The sequence below is a fragment of the Ranitomeya imitator genome, chromosome 5 (genome assembly GCF_032444005.1).
Source record: "Ranitomeya imitator isolate aRanImi1 chromosome 5, aRanImi1.pri, whole genome shotgun sequence".
Lineage (NCBI taxonomy): Eukaryota > Metazoa > Chordata > Amphibia > Anura > Dendrobatidae > Ranitomeya > Ranitomeya imitator.
Genome location: NC_091286.1, coordinates 108970601 through 108987734, shown reverse-complemented (window position 1 = coordinate 108987734; position 17134 = coordinate 108970601).

Genomic DNA, 17134 nt, shown 5'->3' with positions numbered 1-17134 from the left:
ACTTCTGTGCCTGCAAAAAAAAGTAAAATAATAAACCGTATACTACCTGTCCGACGCAGTCCAATTAATAACGAGTGTCCCACGACGATCTCCCCTATAGAACAGTGACATCGGGTGATGTCACTGCTCTATAGGACCCTCAGTGACACACTGACAGGAGACAATGGCTCCTGCAGTGCATCACTGAGGTTACTCTAGTTCACTGGTCTCACTTTATGGCAATTGCTGCGTGGGAAAATGTCTCACCCAGCAATGCCAATAGTGAGACTAGGGACTATTTTCTCACAGGGGCGTAGGAATACCTTGTGAGGAATACATGATGGAAGGATACCTTCCATCATTGTGTTCCTGGAGCCCCTGGAGAGTGGTCGCATCAACTGATGCTCCTGCTCTCCACGGGAGATCGTCGTGGGACACTCGTTTTAATTGGATTTCTGCGGACAGGGAGTATATTGTTTGTTTATTATTTTAATATTTTTTACAGGTGACAATGGCTTCGGGGAACAAAGTGACAAGTGATGGTGAGTATGTACTCTATGTTATATGTACTGTATGTCTGTAGTATGTATGTACTGTATGTCGCATGTCGTCGCATGGTGCATGTCGTTGCATGGTGCATGTCGCATGCCGGCGCATGGTGCATGTAGCATGTCGCATGGTGCATGTCGTCGCATGGTGCATGTCATCGCATGGTGCATGTAGCATGTCGTCGCATGGTACATGTCACATGCCGTCGCATGGCGCATGTTGTTGCATGGTGCATGTCGTCGCATGGTGCATGTCGCATGCCGCTGCATGGTGCATGTTGCACGCCTCTGCATGGTGCATGTCACATGCCGCTGCATGTCGTCGCATGGTGCATGCCAGCGCATGGTGCATGTAGCATGTCGCCGCATGGTGCATGTCACCGCATGGTGCATGTCGCATGCCGTCGCATGGTGCATGACGCATGTCGTCGCATGGTGCATGTAGCTGCATGGTGCATGTCGCTGCATGGTGCATGTCGCTGCATGGTGCATGTCGTCGCATGGTGCATGTCGTTGCATGGTGCATGTCGTCGCATGCCGTCGCATGCCGCTGCATGGTGCATGTCGCATGCCGTCGCATGGTGCATGGCGCATGTCGTCGCATGGTACATGTCGCATGCCGTCGCATGGTGCATGTCGCTGCATGGTGCATGTCGCTGCATGGTGCATGTCGTCGCATGGTGCATGTCGTCGCATGGTGCATGTCGTCGCATGGTGCATGTCGCATGCTGCTGCATGGTGCATGTTGCATGCCGTCGCATGGTGCATGTCGCTGCATGGTGCATGTCGCTGCATGGTGCATGTCGCTGCATGGTGCATGTCGTCGCATGGTGCATGTCGTCGCATGGTACATGTCGCATGCCGTCACATGGTGCATGCAGCATGTCGTCGCATGGTGCATGTAGCATGGTGCATGTAGCATGGTGCATGTCATCGCATGGTGCATGTAGCATGTCGTCGCATGGTGCATGTCGTCGCATGTTACATGGTGTGTGTTGTATGTATGTACTGAGTGTTTTTTTTTTTTCATTCAACACATTAGCCGGATGATGGGACTACAACTGTCCCATCATTGGCTAATGTGCCAGTCACTGTCAGTGTAGCAGGCAGAGCCCGATGGGACTTGTAGTCCCATCGGACGATGCCTGCACACACATACATACACATATATATACATACACACACACACACACACCAACAACCCCCCACAGGAGACCCCCGGCGCCGAGCGGCACAGGAGACCCCCGGCGCCGAGCGGCACAGGAGACCCCCGGCGCCGAGCGGCACAGGAGACCCCCGGCGCCGAGCGGCACAGGAGACCCCCGGCGCCGAGCGGCACAGGAGACCGCCGGCGCCGAGCGGCACAGGAGACCCCCGGCGCCGAGCGGCACAGGAGACCCCCGGCGCCGAGCGGCACAGGAGACCCCCGGCGCCGAGCGGCACAGGAGACCCCCGGCGCCGAGCGGCACAGGAGACCCCCGGCGCCGAGCGGCACAGGAGACCCCCGGCGCCGAGCGGCACAGGAGACCGCCGGCGCCGAGCGGCACATGCCGGCACCCAGACCCCAGCGTCAGGCATCCACGCACTCCCCCCAGCAGAGCCAGCACAGCCCTGTCCTCAGATCCCAGCGTGAGCAGTGAGCACACATAGCCCCGCCCGCCCCCAGCACAGCCCTGCAGGCAGCCCCGCCCCCAGCCCAGTCACTTTTGCTGAGTGACTGCAGACTGTGGGGGCTGGTCACGCCTGCTGCTGACGTCACGTCAATTTTCAGAGCCTGGAAATTGACGTGACGTCGGCGGAAATGAGCGGCGGCTGCAGTCTGGGGGTCATGTGACCCGTACCCAGCTGCAGCCATAGCGCCGCTCACAGGCAAAAACGACAACGCAAGGTATTTACACAATGCAATAGGGGCCCTGGGGGGATACATTGGGGGGTTACATGAAAGTAGTGGACAACCCCTTTAAGGGTGCCCTGTCACCTGAAATGCGTAGATAGTGTTTTTATTGTATTGTGCTGATGTTTCATCCTCTGCTTCTGATTGAAGTGAATAAAGTATTTAGTTTTTACTTTTCACACCTCGTAGAGCTGGAATTTTTTCTTCATTTCTGGTCTTCTCACGCTTGACACAGCGTCTCCGTGCTCCGAGCCTTCTGGGATTACTACTCTGGTGAGCTGGACTTCCTCTTTTTTTTCCTGAAGTAAGAAGTATACAGAACACAGAAAGATAGTAGATTGGCCATGCCCGGGCAATATTTCATAGCGGAGTAGTATATTGCCCATCCAGGTGTATCCCAGATTTTTAAAAAAAAAGGAAAAATATAATAGACACGGCATACCTTCTACTCCAAGGCAGGTTATGTTCCCATGGTTGCTCAGCTTGCAGGACCTGTGATGACGTCTCGGTCACATGACCGTGACGTCATGGCAGTTCCGACGATAAGCGTAATTGTCAGGCGTTACAAACGGCAAACATGGGTGACTATTTTGAAATAAATAAATGTATTGTATTTTTAATATTGATGCGGCATATGCAGTGTCAATATTAAAAATTGGTTAACATTAACGACGGCAATGGATACCGCCGGTAAAGTTAATTAATGACAGGGGAGTATGCGGGCGACGGGCCTTCACTGCGGTTAGTAAGGAGCGGGCATTTTAATCAGGCCTGTCACCCGCGCTGATTGGTTGCATCAGCCATGTCAGGCAGCTGGCCGGTTCAATCAGCAAACCGTTACGACTGACTGAACAAACCCTTAACAGTAATAGTGTGTGATGCAATGTTTAGTTTTACACAGGTGGTGACGAATGTGAAATGTTATATTTTGTATACTAATGGTTTCCTTATGTTTTCACAGAACACACAGCAGCACCCGCGAGCCTGTCCGACCCTCTGGAGCGGTCCTTCGTGAATCGCCATCTGACCCGTCACAGCCATCCCACAGCGAGAGCAGGTCTGCACCACCACAATCTGGCGAACCGGCAGCCGGTCCATCAGATGTTCCCCCGAGGCCTCTGTCGCTCCTTCCTTCGGGTCTTCCCGACAGCGTCAGCGGGCCTCGGACAGGGCGGTCCTGCCCGAATTTTTACATTTGAGCACGGTCTTCCAGAATTGTTTCAAGGCGCTGGGCGATAGAATGGACACATCTCTGGCCAATATCGACCGGCGTCTTGAAACAATGGAATCGGAGCTCTCGAGGCCGGTCAAACATTTTTTTAGTGCCATTGAGAAGGGCATGGTGGAACATCTTACGCCGGAACTCCAGATTTCGGTGATGCAGGCCTGCAACAACGCATACGTCTGCAGCAGGCTCGGGTCATGCAGTCAGCGAATACAATGCCCGCAGTACCATCGCTGGCTACCATGGCTCCGACTCCTGCTGCAGAGCACCAACACAGAGCTCCGCGTGCCGAGGGCCACCGCCGCCGCCACCGCCACCACAGAACAGAGCCCCAAACTTCTGATCCTGCCAGGCCTTCAAGGGCACACAGACGGGAAGCCGACCCACACCCAGAGGGAGAGAGGAGGAAAAAAAGAAGAAGACCAGCACTACAACCTCGGCTATGGCTGCTCCAAAAACAAGCACACAATGTACCCAGCCTGGGTCTACCCGGAGCACACCCAGTACCCAGCCTGGGTCTACCCGGAGCACACCCAGTACCCAGCCTGGGTCTACACGGAGCACACCCAGTACTCAGCCTGGGTCTACCCGGAGCAGGAGTAGCCAGCCTAGGACACTGGTCGTCCCTCCTCCTCCCTCACCTCCTGCGTTGGCAGTATCGCCACCGTCTACTGGCTGGATTGACGTCGGCATCCCGTCTAGTGTATTAGAGTATGCTGGTTCCTCCCCCTCGTCCTCCTCCTCGGTCTCCTCAACACACGCCCAAAGTGGAGGATATAAATCCCCCTTAATCGCTGACATTGATACCCCATAACATTTACCCATTTTTTATTTTTGTGTCCCAAATAAATTTGTTAATTTGTTCAAAAATACTGAGTTTTTCTTTGTCTAAAATAAAGTTTGCACCAAATTACACCGTGCGCCGTATAAACAAATCTTGTGTTTGTAACACCTGATGTGCAATGTCTGACACTATTTTATCAATATTTTTTAACATTTTTTTTAGGGCTGTCGCTCATTGTACTATGAGATGTTACAAACACAAAGAGCATTGCTCAATATATCAATTTTAAAAGGTACCATCACACAACGATTTCATTAACGATATAGTTGGTTTTTGTCACTTAGCAACGTTATCTTTTCTGAAATCGTCCAACGATCAGGCCCCTGCTGGGAGATTGTAGGTCTCAGCGAATGATCAGGAACTTTTTTGGGTAACTGATCACACGCTGTCATTGTTGGATCGGCGTGTTTGACACCGATCCAGCGATGTCTTTGCTGTAAACAAGGGAATATTGGGTTACTAGCGCAGTGTTTTAAACAATCAAAAAAGTGAACAATACCCAAAAAAAATACATACTTATTACGGTGTCAACCACGTCCCTCGCCGTCATCTTCCCGCAGTGACTGACACTGTCATTCCCGGCCGTAAAGCAGAGCACACCGTTGACTTAATAATAAACTCTGTGCTTTAGGGCTGGCACAGTACGGAAAGCTGACGGCGATGGACGTGTCACACACCGGAATGTAAGGGTATTTTTTTTTTTTTACATTTACAATGGTAAACAGGGAAAACATCGTGAGTGCGGCCATGCGCTTCATAACACAATGTTTACCCAGATTACACAGGGACTTGCTATTTTTTGGTCGCTGGAGAGCTGTCTGTGTGACAGCTCTCCAGCAACCACGCGACGACTAACAACGATCACGGTCCGGTCGTATCACTGGTCGGGATCGTTGGCTAATCGTTTTATTACGGTACCTTAAGAATATTGGTCAGGTGAGGTGGTAGCAATGTTCACAGTGTCGCCACTATTTGACTCTGGACTCCTGAGTCCAATAGTGTTAACTCTGTAGAGTTTTGCAAACATGATCGTCTCCCTCCTTGTCAAGCCAGGTTCCATATGCAAATAGTCTGCAAGATTAAAAATGGTTGACAAGGTGGGAGCCGATCATGTTATATGTCAAAACTATGGAACACACGGCTGAACAATTTTTTTGTTTTGTCACAGTCAATTTGGGTACTGGTGCTCACATAAATTTTGTGGGACACACATTAGTTTCTAGAACATTGGATTTTAAATTTTATTTTCTTTGGAAAAACATATGGGAGATTTGTTTTGTAAAAACGGAAAGGCACAAGAACTTTATTTCAAAACGCAACGCATTAGAAATTCAGGGGACATTAACAACATTTAAATAACATTACATAGGCTGGTAAAATGTCATGGACTCCACAGTGTTTACATGACAGTGTTTTTATTTTATCATAATACCAGGATGAATTAAACCATTTGAACTTGCCATGAAACACGCCCAACATCTGAAACAAAGTATGCAGCAAATCGGTCCCTCATATGAGCAATGTCCACAGTTGTTTACGCAGAGGATGATCTTGATAATCAGGCAATGGATTTGGTATGTGTTCATCGAGTTCCACGTTGACTCTCTCTTTATCAATAATATAATTGTGGAGAACCACACAAGCCTTCACCACCTCATCCACTGTCTCAATTTTCAAATTTATAGCGAATCCTAAGATACGCCATTTGGAGACAAGGATTCCAAAGGCGCACTCCACAGTTCTTCTGGCCCTGGGCAGTCTATAATTAAAAATACTTTTTGTGCGGTCCAACCCCCGACTGGAGTACGGTTTCAGTAGGTTGCCACTCATTTGAAAAGCCTCATCCCCAACCACAACAAATGGCATGGCCGGGCCTTCGGTGTTGGGAAGAGGTCGTGGCTGGGGGAAATTAAAATTGTTCTCGTATAATCTTCGGCCCATGTCAGACTCCTTAAATGTCCGTGAATCATTTGCACGGCCAAACGCTCCAATGTCCACAGCGAGAAACCTGCAGTCCGCACCTGCAATTGCCATGAGCACGGTGGAAAAGTATTTTTTATAATTAAAAAACAGAGATCCACTTCTTGCAGGCTTTGTAATCCTAATGTGCTTCCCATCCACTGCTCCAATACAGTTAAGGAAAGAACACAGTTGTTCAAATTTTTGGGCGTTGGCCTGCCATAATTCAGTTGTAGGGATGGGTAAAAATTCCTCCCGGAGGTTGTCCCACAATGCGCGGCATGTGTCGGCAATAATACCAGAAAGTGTGGAGACTCCAATCCGAAACTGGAAATGCAGTGATCTCAAGGTCTCTCCGGTAGCCAGGAAACTGACAAGAAGAAAAATAAATAAATTTAATTAATTACATTGTTATGAAATAAATTTTCATTTTTAATTCCAATCCCCCACCCCACAAAACCAAAACACGTTACTTTAAAAAATGGCAAGAACATATAAATCCTTCACATTGCATTACGTACCGTAGAGTCACCAGCAGACGTTCCTCGGGGGAAATTGATTTACGGAGCTGCGTGTCCTGCCTGGAAATGGCTCTTTCCACCAGACGCAGCAGATATCGGAAGCTGTTTTGAGACATCCTGGTGTACTCAAAGTATTTCTCCTGGTTGTCATTTAACTCGCCAAACAAACAATGGTAGGCTCCACGACTCTCTCGGACTTCCACTATAGGGTGTAGCCAAAAACGCCGACGACTCCTTCTCCGTAGTTTTTCTCTTTTCCTCTGTTCATGACAGGCAATAGCGTAAGCAAAAGCAATGGCAAAATCCAGCTCCATATTGAGGTAGATACTCTCCATGGGACGCTCCATCTTGATGCTGTATGGTTGGAATTTATCTATGCCGGGGTATATATACCACAATTCCATTATACCCACCCTCATCTATCCATTGGTGGCATTATCTAGTGTCTAGACACTAGACCCACCCTCTTCTATTCATTGGTGGTATTATCTAGTGTCTAGACACTAAATTGTGTTGAAAAATGACATCATTGTTTGACAACGCATGCGTTGGAAAATGCTGCGTTTTTTGGAAAAACGCAACAAAAACGCACAAAAAACGCAGCGTTTTACGACGCATCCGTTCGACGCATGCGTCAAAAATGGTGCGTTTTTGCGTGCGTTTCCGATGCGTCGTGCGTTGCGTCGGCGACGCTGCGTCGCATGACGCTAATGTGAACGTAGCCTTAGCAATGGCCATGAATCCCAGACCCACAGTGTCTTTTCATAAAGTCACACTGCGGTGCTGGGATTCGTGGCCTTGCGCAGTAAATATGTTCGCCTCTCACTCATGTCCTTACACCTGCTTCAGACTGGGTGGCCTCAGCTGATCCCTTATCACATGCCGCGGCCATGAGGCCGCATAGTCTGAAGAAGGCGGAAGGAGATGAGTGAAGACAGGCGAACATATGCACTGCACATGCCCATCAATCACACCCTCGCAGTCAAAATATATCAGACAACGAGGGTCGTTGTGTCGGGCAGGGCGGACGCACAGGCACAGGCAGCCAACCAATGATGTCAGAAGACGGCCAGCGCTACCAAGGGGGGTGCTGCGTGTCATTTAAAAAGGAAAGTCACACCTCAGGGACAATGTAATGGTCTCTAATGAGACACATTTTGTACGTGTTGAGTTCGAAGAGTGCATGGAGAAAAAGTGAGCCACCTTGTACAAATGCAGCATTACCGCTGTACAAGGTGGCTGTTATACATACAAACGCCTGTGGGGGGGGGCAGGGTCCCTTTAATTTCAGTTCAGGTGCCTGCGTGGCATTTGCAGGACACGTTGCCGGCTACACAGCAGGGGAACAGCTGGCGTTGCTGAACCCCACTGACACATTGGCTGGTGTTTTTCTCTGTGCAGCTAGCACTTCCAGGCAACAACTGGCGGTGTTAGAGCCCAGGGTCAGCAGGAGGAGGAGAGGAGCAGAGTGTAGGCCGAAGCCTGCACTGGTGGCAGCTTTTGGTCTGTTGTGCCAGCGTGGCTTGTGCTGGACACGTTGCCGGCTACACAGCAGGGGAACAGCTGGCGTTGCTGAACCCCACTGACACATTGGCGGGTGTTTTTCTCTGTGCAGCTAGCACTTCCGGGCAACAACTGGCGGTGTTAGAGCCCAGGGTCTGCAGTAGGAGCAGAGTGTAGGCCGAAGCCTGCACTGGAGCAAGTTGAAAGGGAACCTTTAACCTCCCCCAGGCGTTTGTTGCTGAAAGAGCCATCTTGTACAGCAGTAATACTGCAAAAGGAAAAAGGTGGCACTTTAAATTATGCTCCTTGCAAACGCTGAACTACACACTCATATAATGTGTCCCCTCACACCGTTAAACCGTCCCGGAGGTGGGACTTTCCTTTGTAATGTGACACAGCACAGCCATCATTCCAACCCCCTTGGTGCCGTGCGCCGCCTCCTCAGCGTTGTTTGATTCTGTCACGGAGCCCGTGCTGTAATGTTATCCCTTGGCCATGCACACTTAGCGGTGCCCGTCTTCTGACATCATTTAGGTGTCAGGCTGGCAGTGCCTGTGCGTCCAAGCTGCCCGAGATCCATCCTCGCAGTGTCATCTAATGTAATCCCACTGCGGGCCTGGGATACATGGGCATACGCAGTGCATATCATCGCCTCTCACTCCCCTCCTTCCTGCTTCTTCAGACTGTGCGGCGTCACGGCCATGGCATGCTATTAGGGATCAGCTGACGCCGCCTAGTCTGAAGAAGCGGGAAGAAGGGGAGTGAGAGGCAAGTATATGCACTGCGCATGGCCATGGATCCCAGGCCCACTGTGGGATCACATTAGACGACACTGCGAGGTGGGGTTTTGGGCAGCGTGGACGCACAGGCGCAGCCAGGCCGACAACAAATGATGTCAGAGGACTGGCAGCGCAAACTGTGCATGGCCAAGGGATAACATAACAGCGCAGGGTCCGTGACAGAATTAAACAACGCTAAGGAGGCAGCGCACGGAGCCAAGGGGGTAGGAATGACGGCTGTTCTGCGTCACATTACAAAGGAAAGTCCCACCTCCGGGACGGTTTGACGGTGTGAGGGGACAAATTACATGAGTGTGTAGTTCACCGTTTCCAAGGAGCATAATTTAAAGGGCCACCTTTTCCTTGTGCAGTATTAGTGCTGCACAAGGTGGCTCTTTCAGTAACAAACGCCTAGGGGGGGGACAGGTTCCCTTACATTTTAGTTGTGCCAGCGTGGCGGTCGCATGACACGTTGCCGAATACACAGCAGGGGAGCAGCAGGCGTGACTGAACCCCACTAACACATTGGCAAGGTGTTTGGCTCTGTGCAAACAGCACTTCCGGGCATCAACCAGCAGTGTTGGAGCCCAGTGACAGCAGGAGGAGCAGAGTGTAGGCCGAAGAATGCACTGTAGGCATGTAAATGTCTGTTAGTGTGCCAGCGTGGCGGTCGCATGACACGTTGCCGGATGCACAGCTGGGGATCAGCTGACGTTACTGAACCCCAATAACAGAGGAGCGACTGTTGACTGTGCAGACAGCACTTCCAGGCACCAACTGGCAGTGTTAGAGCCCAGGGACAGCAGGAGGAGCAGATTGGAGGTATTGCCGCACACACAGCTGGGGATCAGCTGACGTTACTGAACCCCAATAACAGAGGAGCGACTGTTGACTGTGCAGACAGCACTTCCAGGCACCAACTGGCGGTGTTAGAGCCCAGGGACAGCAGGAGGAGCAGATTGGAGGTATTGCCACACACACAGCTGGGGATCAGCTGACGTTATGGAACCCCAATAACAGAGGAGCGACTGTTGACTGTGCGGACAGCACTTCCAGGCACCAACTGGCGATGTTAGAGCCCAGGGACAGCACGAGTAGCAGAGGAACAGAGTGTAGGCCGAAGCCTGATTGGAGAAAGTTGAAAGGGAACCTTTAACCCCCCCAAGGCGTTTGTAGCTGAAAGAGCCATCTTGTGCAGCACTAAGGATGCAAAAGGAAAAGGTTGCTCTTTTTATTATGCTCCTTGCAAACACAGAAGTAAACACTTATAAAATGTGTCCCCTGATACCGTAAAACCGTCCCGGAGGTGGGAATTTCCTTCGTAATGGGACGCAGCACAGCCGTCATTCCTATCCCCTTGGTGCCATGCGCCGCCTCATCAGCGTTGTTTTAAGCTGTCACAGAGCCTGCGCTGTTATGTTATCCCTTGGCCATGCACACTTAGCGGTGCCCGTCTTCTGACATCATTTAGGTGTCAGGCTGTCAGTGCCTGTGCGTCCACGCTGCCCGAGATCCCACCTCGCAGTGTCATCTAATGTAATCCCACTGCGGGCCTGGGATCCATGGGCATGCGCAGTGCATATCCTTGCCTCTCACTCCCCTCATTCCCTCTTCTTCAGACTGTGTGGCATCACGGCCGTGGCATGCTATTAGGGATCAGCTGACGGCGCACAGTCTGAAGAAGGCGGAGGGAGATGAGCGAGAGCCTGAGGGGAAGATATGCACTGCGCATGCCCATGGATCCCAGGCCCGCAGTGTGATTAAATCAGAAGACACTGCGAGGCGGGATGTCGGGCAGCGCGGCTGCACAGGCGCAGCCAGCCTGACACCAAATTATGTCAGAAGACAGGCAGCGCAAATTGGGCATGGCCAAGGGATAACAGAACAGCGCAGGGTACGTGACAGCTTAAAACAACGCTGAGGAGGCAGCGCACGGCACCAAGGGGGTAGGAATGACGGCTGTGCTGCGTCACATTAGGAAGGAAAGTCCCAGCTCCGGGACGGTATATTGGTATCAGTGAACACATTTTATAAGTGTTAAGTTCTGCGTGTGCAAGGAGCTAAACTAAAAGAGCTACCTTTTCCTGGTGGCTCTTTCAGTAACAAACGCGGGGGGGGGGGACAGGTTCCCTTACATTTAGGTTGTTGTGTCAGCTTGGCGGTCGCAGGACACATTGCCGGCTACACAGCTGGGGATCAGCTGACATTACTGAAACCCAATAACGCTGGGTCGTATGTTTTGACTATGCAGCCTGCACTTCTGAGCCGCAACTGGCAGTGTTGGAGCCCAGGAATTGCAGTTCAGGTGGTAGAAAGATGAACACATCAGGAGACCTGGATGACACCCAATTACTTAGTCAGGCAGAGGAGTGGCAAATTCCTGCGAGATCCAGGCCTGGTTCATTTTCAGAAAAGTAAGCCGGTCAACGTTATCGGAGGATAGTCGCATGCGACGGTCTGTTAGTACACCCCCTGCGGCACTAAAGACACGTTCCGATAAGACACTAGCCGCAGGGCAAGCCAGCACCTCCAATGCATACTGGCTTAGCTCTGGCCATGTATCCAGCTTAGAGACCCAAAACTTGAAAGGGGAAGAGCCGTCTGGGAGTACAGTAAGAGGGCAAGACATGTAGTCTGACACCATCTGATGGAACCGTTGCCTCCTGCTGACTGGAGCCGCCGGTGATGGTGTAGACATTTGGGGCGGGCACACAAAAGTTTTCCACAGTTGGGCCATACTGGTCTTGCCTTGGGCAGAGGCACTGCTTCTGCTCCCTCTTTTTGCAGAGCCTCCTCCACTGCCTCGACGCACTGAGCTGCTTTGTAAAGCACTAGCAGCACTCCTCTCAGTTGGACTGGAGAAGATGATAGAATTCACCAGTGTGTCGTGGTACTCCCGCATTTTATGCTCCCGGGTCAACGCTGGGAAGAGGTTTTGGACGTTGTCCCGGTAGCGAGGATCGAGGAGGGTGTACACCCAATAATCAGGCATGTTGAGAATGTGGTCGATGCGGCGGTCGTCTCTCAGGCACTGCAACATGAAATCAACCATGTGCTGCAGACTGCCAACTGGCCCAGAAACGCTGTCCCCTGCTTGAGACATGATCTCTGCCCGCTCTTCATCACCCCACCCTCGCTGTACACACTGACCACTGGACAATTGTGTAACTCCCTCCTCTGGACGGAGCTCTTCCTCCTCCATTGACTCATTCTCTTCATCCTCACAAAGTGTCCCCTGCCTACCCCTTTGTGAGGAACCACGTGGCGCTGACTGTCCAGAAGCTGATGGAAAAGGTGACTTCTCATCCTCCACCTCTTCCGCAACATCATCCCTTAACGCTTGCAGTGTTTGTTGAAGCAGGCAGATAAGGGGGACAGTCATGCTGACTAGTGCATCATCTGCACTTGCCATCCGCGTGGAATAATCGAAAGGACGCAAAACCTGGCAGACGTTCTTCATAGTGGCCCACTCTGTGGTTGTGAAGTCTGAACGGCTGACTGCGACTTCTTTGCGCCGGATGCAGCTGGTACTCCATTACTACTTGCTGCTGCTCACACAACCGCTCCAAAATATGTAACGTGGAATTCCACCTGGTAGGTAGGTCACATATGATGCGTTGTTCCTGAAGGCGGAATCGGCACTGCAGAGCAGCAATGCGGGATCTTGCCAAGCTGGAAAGCCGCAAGTGAGCACACTCTAGGCGGGCCTTGTGCAGCAGTGCATCAAGATCCGGATAGTCCCTCAGAAAACTCTGCACAACCAAATTGAGCACATGTGCCAGACATGGGATGTGAGTGAGGTTGCCAAGGGCCAAAGCTGCCACCAGATTTCGGCCAATGTCACACACTACCATGCCTGGCTGGAGATTCGCTGGCACAAACCACAAATCCTTCTCCTGCTTGATGGCATTCCAGAGCTCCTGCGCTGTGTGGCTTCGATTCCCCAAAGAAACTAATTTCAAGACGGCCTGTTGACGTTTGGCCACTCATGTCGGTCGTAACAGGTAAACGTTCACGGGTCCGTGTGGAGGTGGACTGTGACGGCTCCTGCAGCGATGATTCTGAGGAACTTGTGTATGAGGAGGAGTCAATGCGTACAGACTGGATTCCTGCAATCCTTGGAGTGGGCAGGACACGTCCTGTGCCACTCGCACGATCTGTACCCGGCTCAACAACATTAACCCAATGGGCAGTGAGGGAAAGGTATCGCCCCTGTCCATGTTGACTGGTCCACGCATCGGTGGTGAGGTGGACCTTGCTACTGACGGCGTTCAGTAGCGCATGTTTTATGTGTCCCTCCACATGATTGTGCAGGGCAGGGACGGCTTGCCTGCTGAAGTAAAAGTGGCTGGGCACCTTGTACTGTGGGACTGCCAATGCCATCAAGTCACGGAAGTTGTCAGTCTCCACCAGCCTGAATGAGAGCATTTCCAGTGACAGAAGTTTGGCAATGCCTGCATTCAGAGCCTGTGCTCGGGGGTGGTTTGCCGAGAATGGACGCCTTTTCTCCCATGCCTGTACTACCGATGGCTGTAGACTAGGCTGGGAGTGTGAGGATGACTGGGAACGTGGTGCTGTGGGTAGAATTACACTAGGTCTCTGGACAACAGTGCCAGAGGTTCTTCCATGGCGATCCTGGGAGGAAGCCGAACCAGCTGTGTGTGAGCTGGAGGAAGAGGCAACATGAGCTGAAGAGGTGGTAGCTGCCGCTGTTGGTTGGCCTAGGTCTTCAGTGTGTTTTTGTAACTCCACCGCGTGCCTGGTCCGCACATGTTTCCACATATTTGTGGTATTGAGGTTGCTGACACTTTTCCCTCTTTTGACTTTCTGATGACACAGCTTGCATTTGACAAAACAAATGTCATCTGCAACTGTGTCAAAAAAGGACCAGGCACTGCAAGTTTTGGGAGCGCTCTTTTTGGCTTTTGGAAGAGACAGGCTCCTAACGGGTGCCAAAGTGGAGGCTACAGGCTCCGCAGTCTTCCCCCTCCCCCTCCCTCTTTGGCCCGTTCGGGGAATCTCTTCCTCAGAGCTGCTCCCACCACCTTCCTGTTCCTCACGCCACGATGGGTCAAGGACCTCATCATCTCCACTACCCTCTACCACCAACTGCTCCTCCTGGGTAGTCTCGGCAGCACAGTACGCACCAGAAAGCGGCACCTGTGTTTCATCATCAGATGCGTACTGCGCTGTGGTCACCGGAGGCACTGGCCCACCCGCCTCTTCAGAGTCAGAGAGACAAAGCTGTTGGGCATCACTGCACACTGCCTCTTCTTCCATTTCTCCAATGCTGCTTGGCTGGCCCCCTGTTTCCAAGCCAAGAGATTCAGAGAACAGAAGTAGAGACGGCTCCTGTCCTGGGCTCTCTGACTGCCTGGCCAATTTGGCAGGTGGTGAAGAGACAGATGGCTGCTCTCCAGTTGTCTGTGCCTGAGAGGATGTGGCACTAATTGAAGTCGATGCCGATGCGTTAGCTGCCATCCATCCGACAACGGCTTCAATTTGATCTTCACGCAGCAGCGGTGCACGGTGCTCTCCTACAAAGCTGCGGATGAAGGACTGTTCCCTGATGAAACTGGGTGATGATGAGTCACCGGTGCCCGCAGCAGGCACAGAATCACCACGTCCTCTCCCTGCTCCTCTCCCTGCCCCGCGCCCACGCCCACGTGCCTTACTCCCTGCCCTCTTCATCTTGGTTCACAGATAAAGATAAGCAGAAAAGTATTAAGGCCTTAGTGTGCTTATTCCTGAAATGCTCCTCCTAACAGGTGTAAGAAACACTAATTTTCTAGTGTGGACTAGACTTTATTATTGATAAAATGTGGCCTACACAAGTGTTAAGTGGTGTTTGGTGAACTTTACTTTTTTTGGGGGGGCAGATCGGGCTACAGAGCGAGTTTCACTCACACGGAGACCGTGCAGACAGCCGTAAACGGCGCTGCAAGGCCCAAAAACACTCCTCTAGGATATCCTATGTAGTGTTTTTCCACAATTTAGCTGGAGACGGGTGGAAAGCCATTAATAGGAAATTTGAGAAAAAATGTGCAGCAGGCTGCACTATGAGCAAAAAAGGACAAGTTTTTTTACGGTATGAAACAGTGACGGACCCTGAGCTGAAGACAACCGGCTGTGGCTGCACACAGACTACAGGGCGAGCTGCACTCACACGGAGACCGTGCAGACAGCCGTAAACGGCGCTGCAAGGCCCAAAAACCCTCCTCTAGGTTATCCTATGTAGTGTTTTTCCACTATTTAGCTGGAGACGGGTGGAAAGCCACTATTAGAAAATTTGAGAAAAAATGTGCAGCAGGCTGCACTACGAGCAAAAAAGGACAATGGATAGAACAGTATGAGGCAGTGTGAACCCCCATTGAGCTGAATACAACCGGCTATGGCTGCATACAGACTACAGAGTGAGCTGCACACACACACACACAAGAGAGACCTTGCAGAACGCTGTTAAAACAGCGCTGCAAGGCAAGAGCAAGGTGAACACACAGCGGTTGCTAAATTAGCCTGGGAAAAGCGCAATGAAGCAATTCGCTATCTCAACTGGCCCTCAGTTAGAACACAGCGTCCTGTCCCTAACTGAAATCACAGCAGAGTGAGCGCAAAATGGCGTCAAGCGTTTTTTTATAGTGCATCATGACATCATTTCAGCAGCCAATCACAGCCTTGCCAGTAGTTACATGCCCACCATGCTAAACAGGATGTGCCCATACTTCCATTCATTCCTCATTGGCTGCTGCGTGCAGTTTGATTTCTGGGAACTTCTGATTCCGGTATCCGATATGCGGTAAATATCGGAAATCGGTATCGGAATTCCGATACCGCAAATATCGTCCGATACTCGATACTTGCGGTATCGGAATGCTCAACACTACCAACCAGCAATCATCATCGGTCAGAAAATGACTAAGAAGGGGGCACCACAGACTATACAGTGGGATCACCCTGACCTACAACCATGTATATTAGAAAGCGGAAAAGAAAAAAAGCGAAGGTCATGCAAATGGGGATCACCACACATTGGATTTAGCAAAATAGAACAATTTTTATTAAACTGCAATACACATGAAACAAGCAATACAGAAAACAGACAGTTTAAAAACAATTAAAAAAGGCAACACACTTGTTCCTTAGAAACAGAGCCCATAATAAGGCCTACACTTGCGCGCTAAAGCAAATCAGGCAATACCTAATAGGAAAAAAGCCTATATGGACACCACTGTGCATACACTTACAGTAAAAATGAGTAGATCCATAGGTAAGTATTTTAAGATGGAAACAATAAAGGACAATCCTATAACACAATAGTACTTGTGCGGTTTTCACCACAAAATACTGCCGTAAGTACAGCCATAAATGCTAACCTTCATATAAGCATGTCCCTTGCTTTGGCATACACAGAGGCCGGAAGCCTCACTAATATCACCAAACGGGGCTACAGGCAAGTAAGCCTACACAAAGTCCCATGTGCAGCCATATAATACAATACCCTAAACGTGTATGACCCAGTCAGAAGCGCAGGTGAAGCGGAGACCCGACGCGTGTCGCCCCACAAAGGAGGCTTCGTCATCGGTCATCATTTTGATAATGCGGGGGTCCCTTTTTAGGATACGCAAGGCATACTCAGCCATGTGGGCCAATGCTCCAGGTGTCAATTCACTGCTTGTGCTGGGTTGAGGAGCACTTTCTTGCAAATCAACCTCACTTGTGGCATGCAAAAACCCTGTACCTGACTTTGCAACGCCACCAGTTTCTGTTGCCCCCTGGGAAGCATCCTCCTCCCATAAATATTCATCCCCATCATCCTCCTCCTCTTTGTCCGCCACCTCGTCCAGGAGAGTTCCCTAAGCAGTCAATGGCTGACTGTCATCAA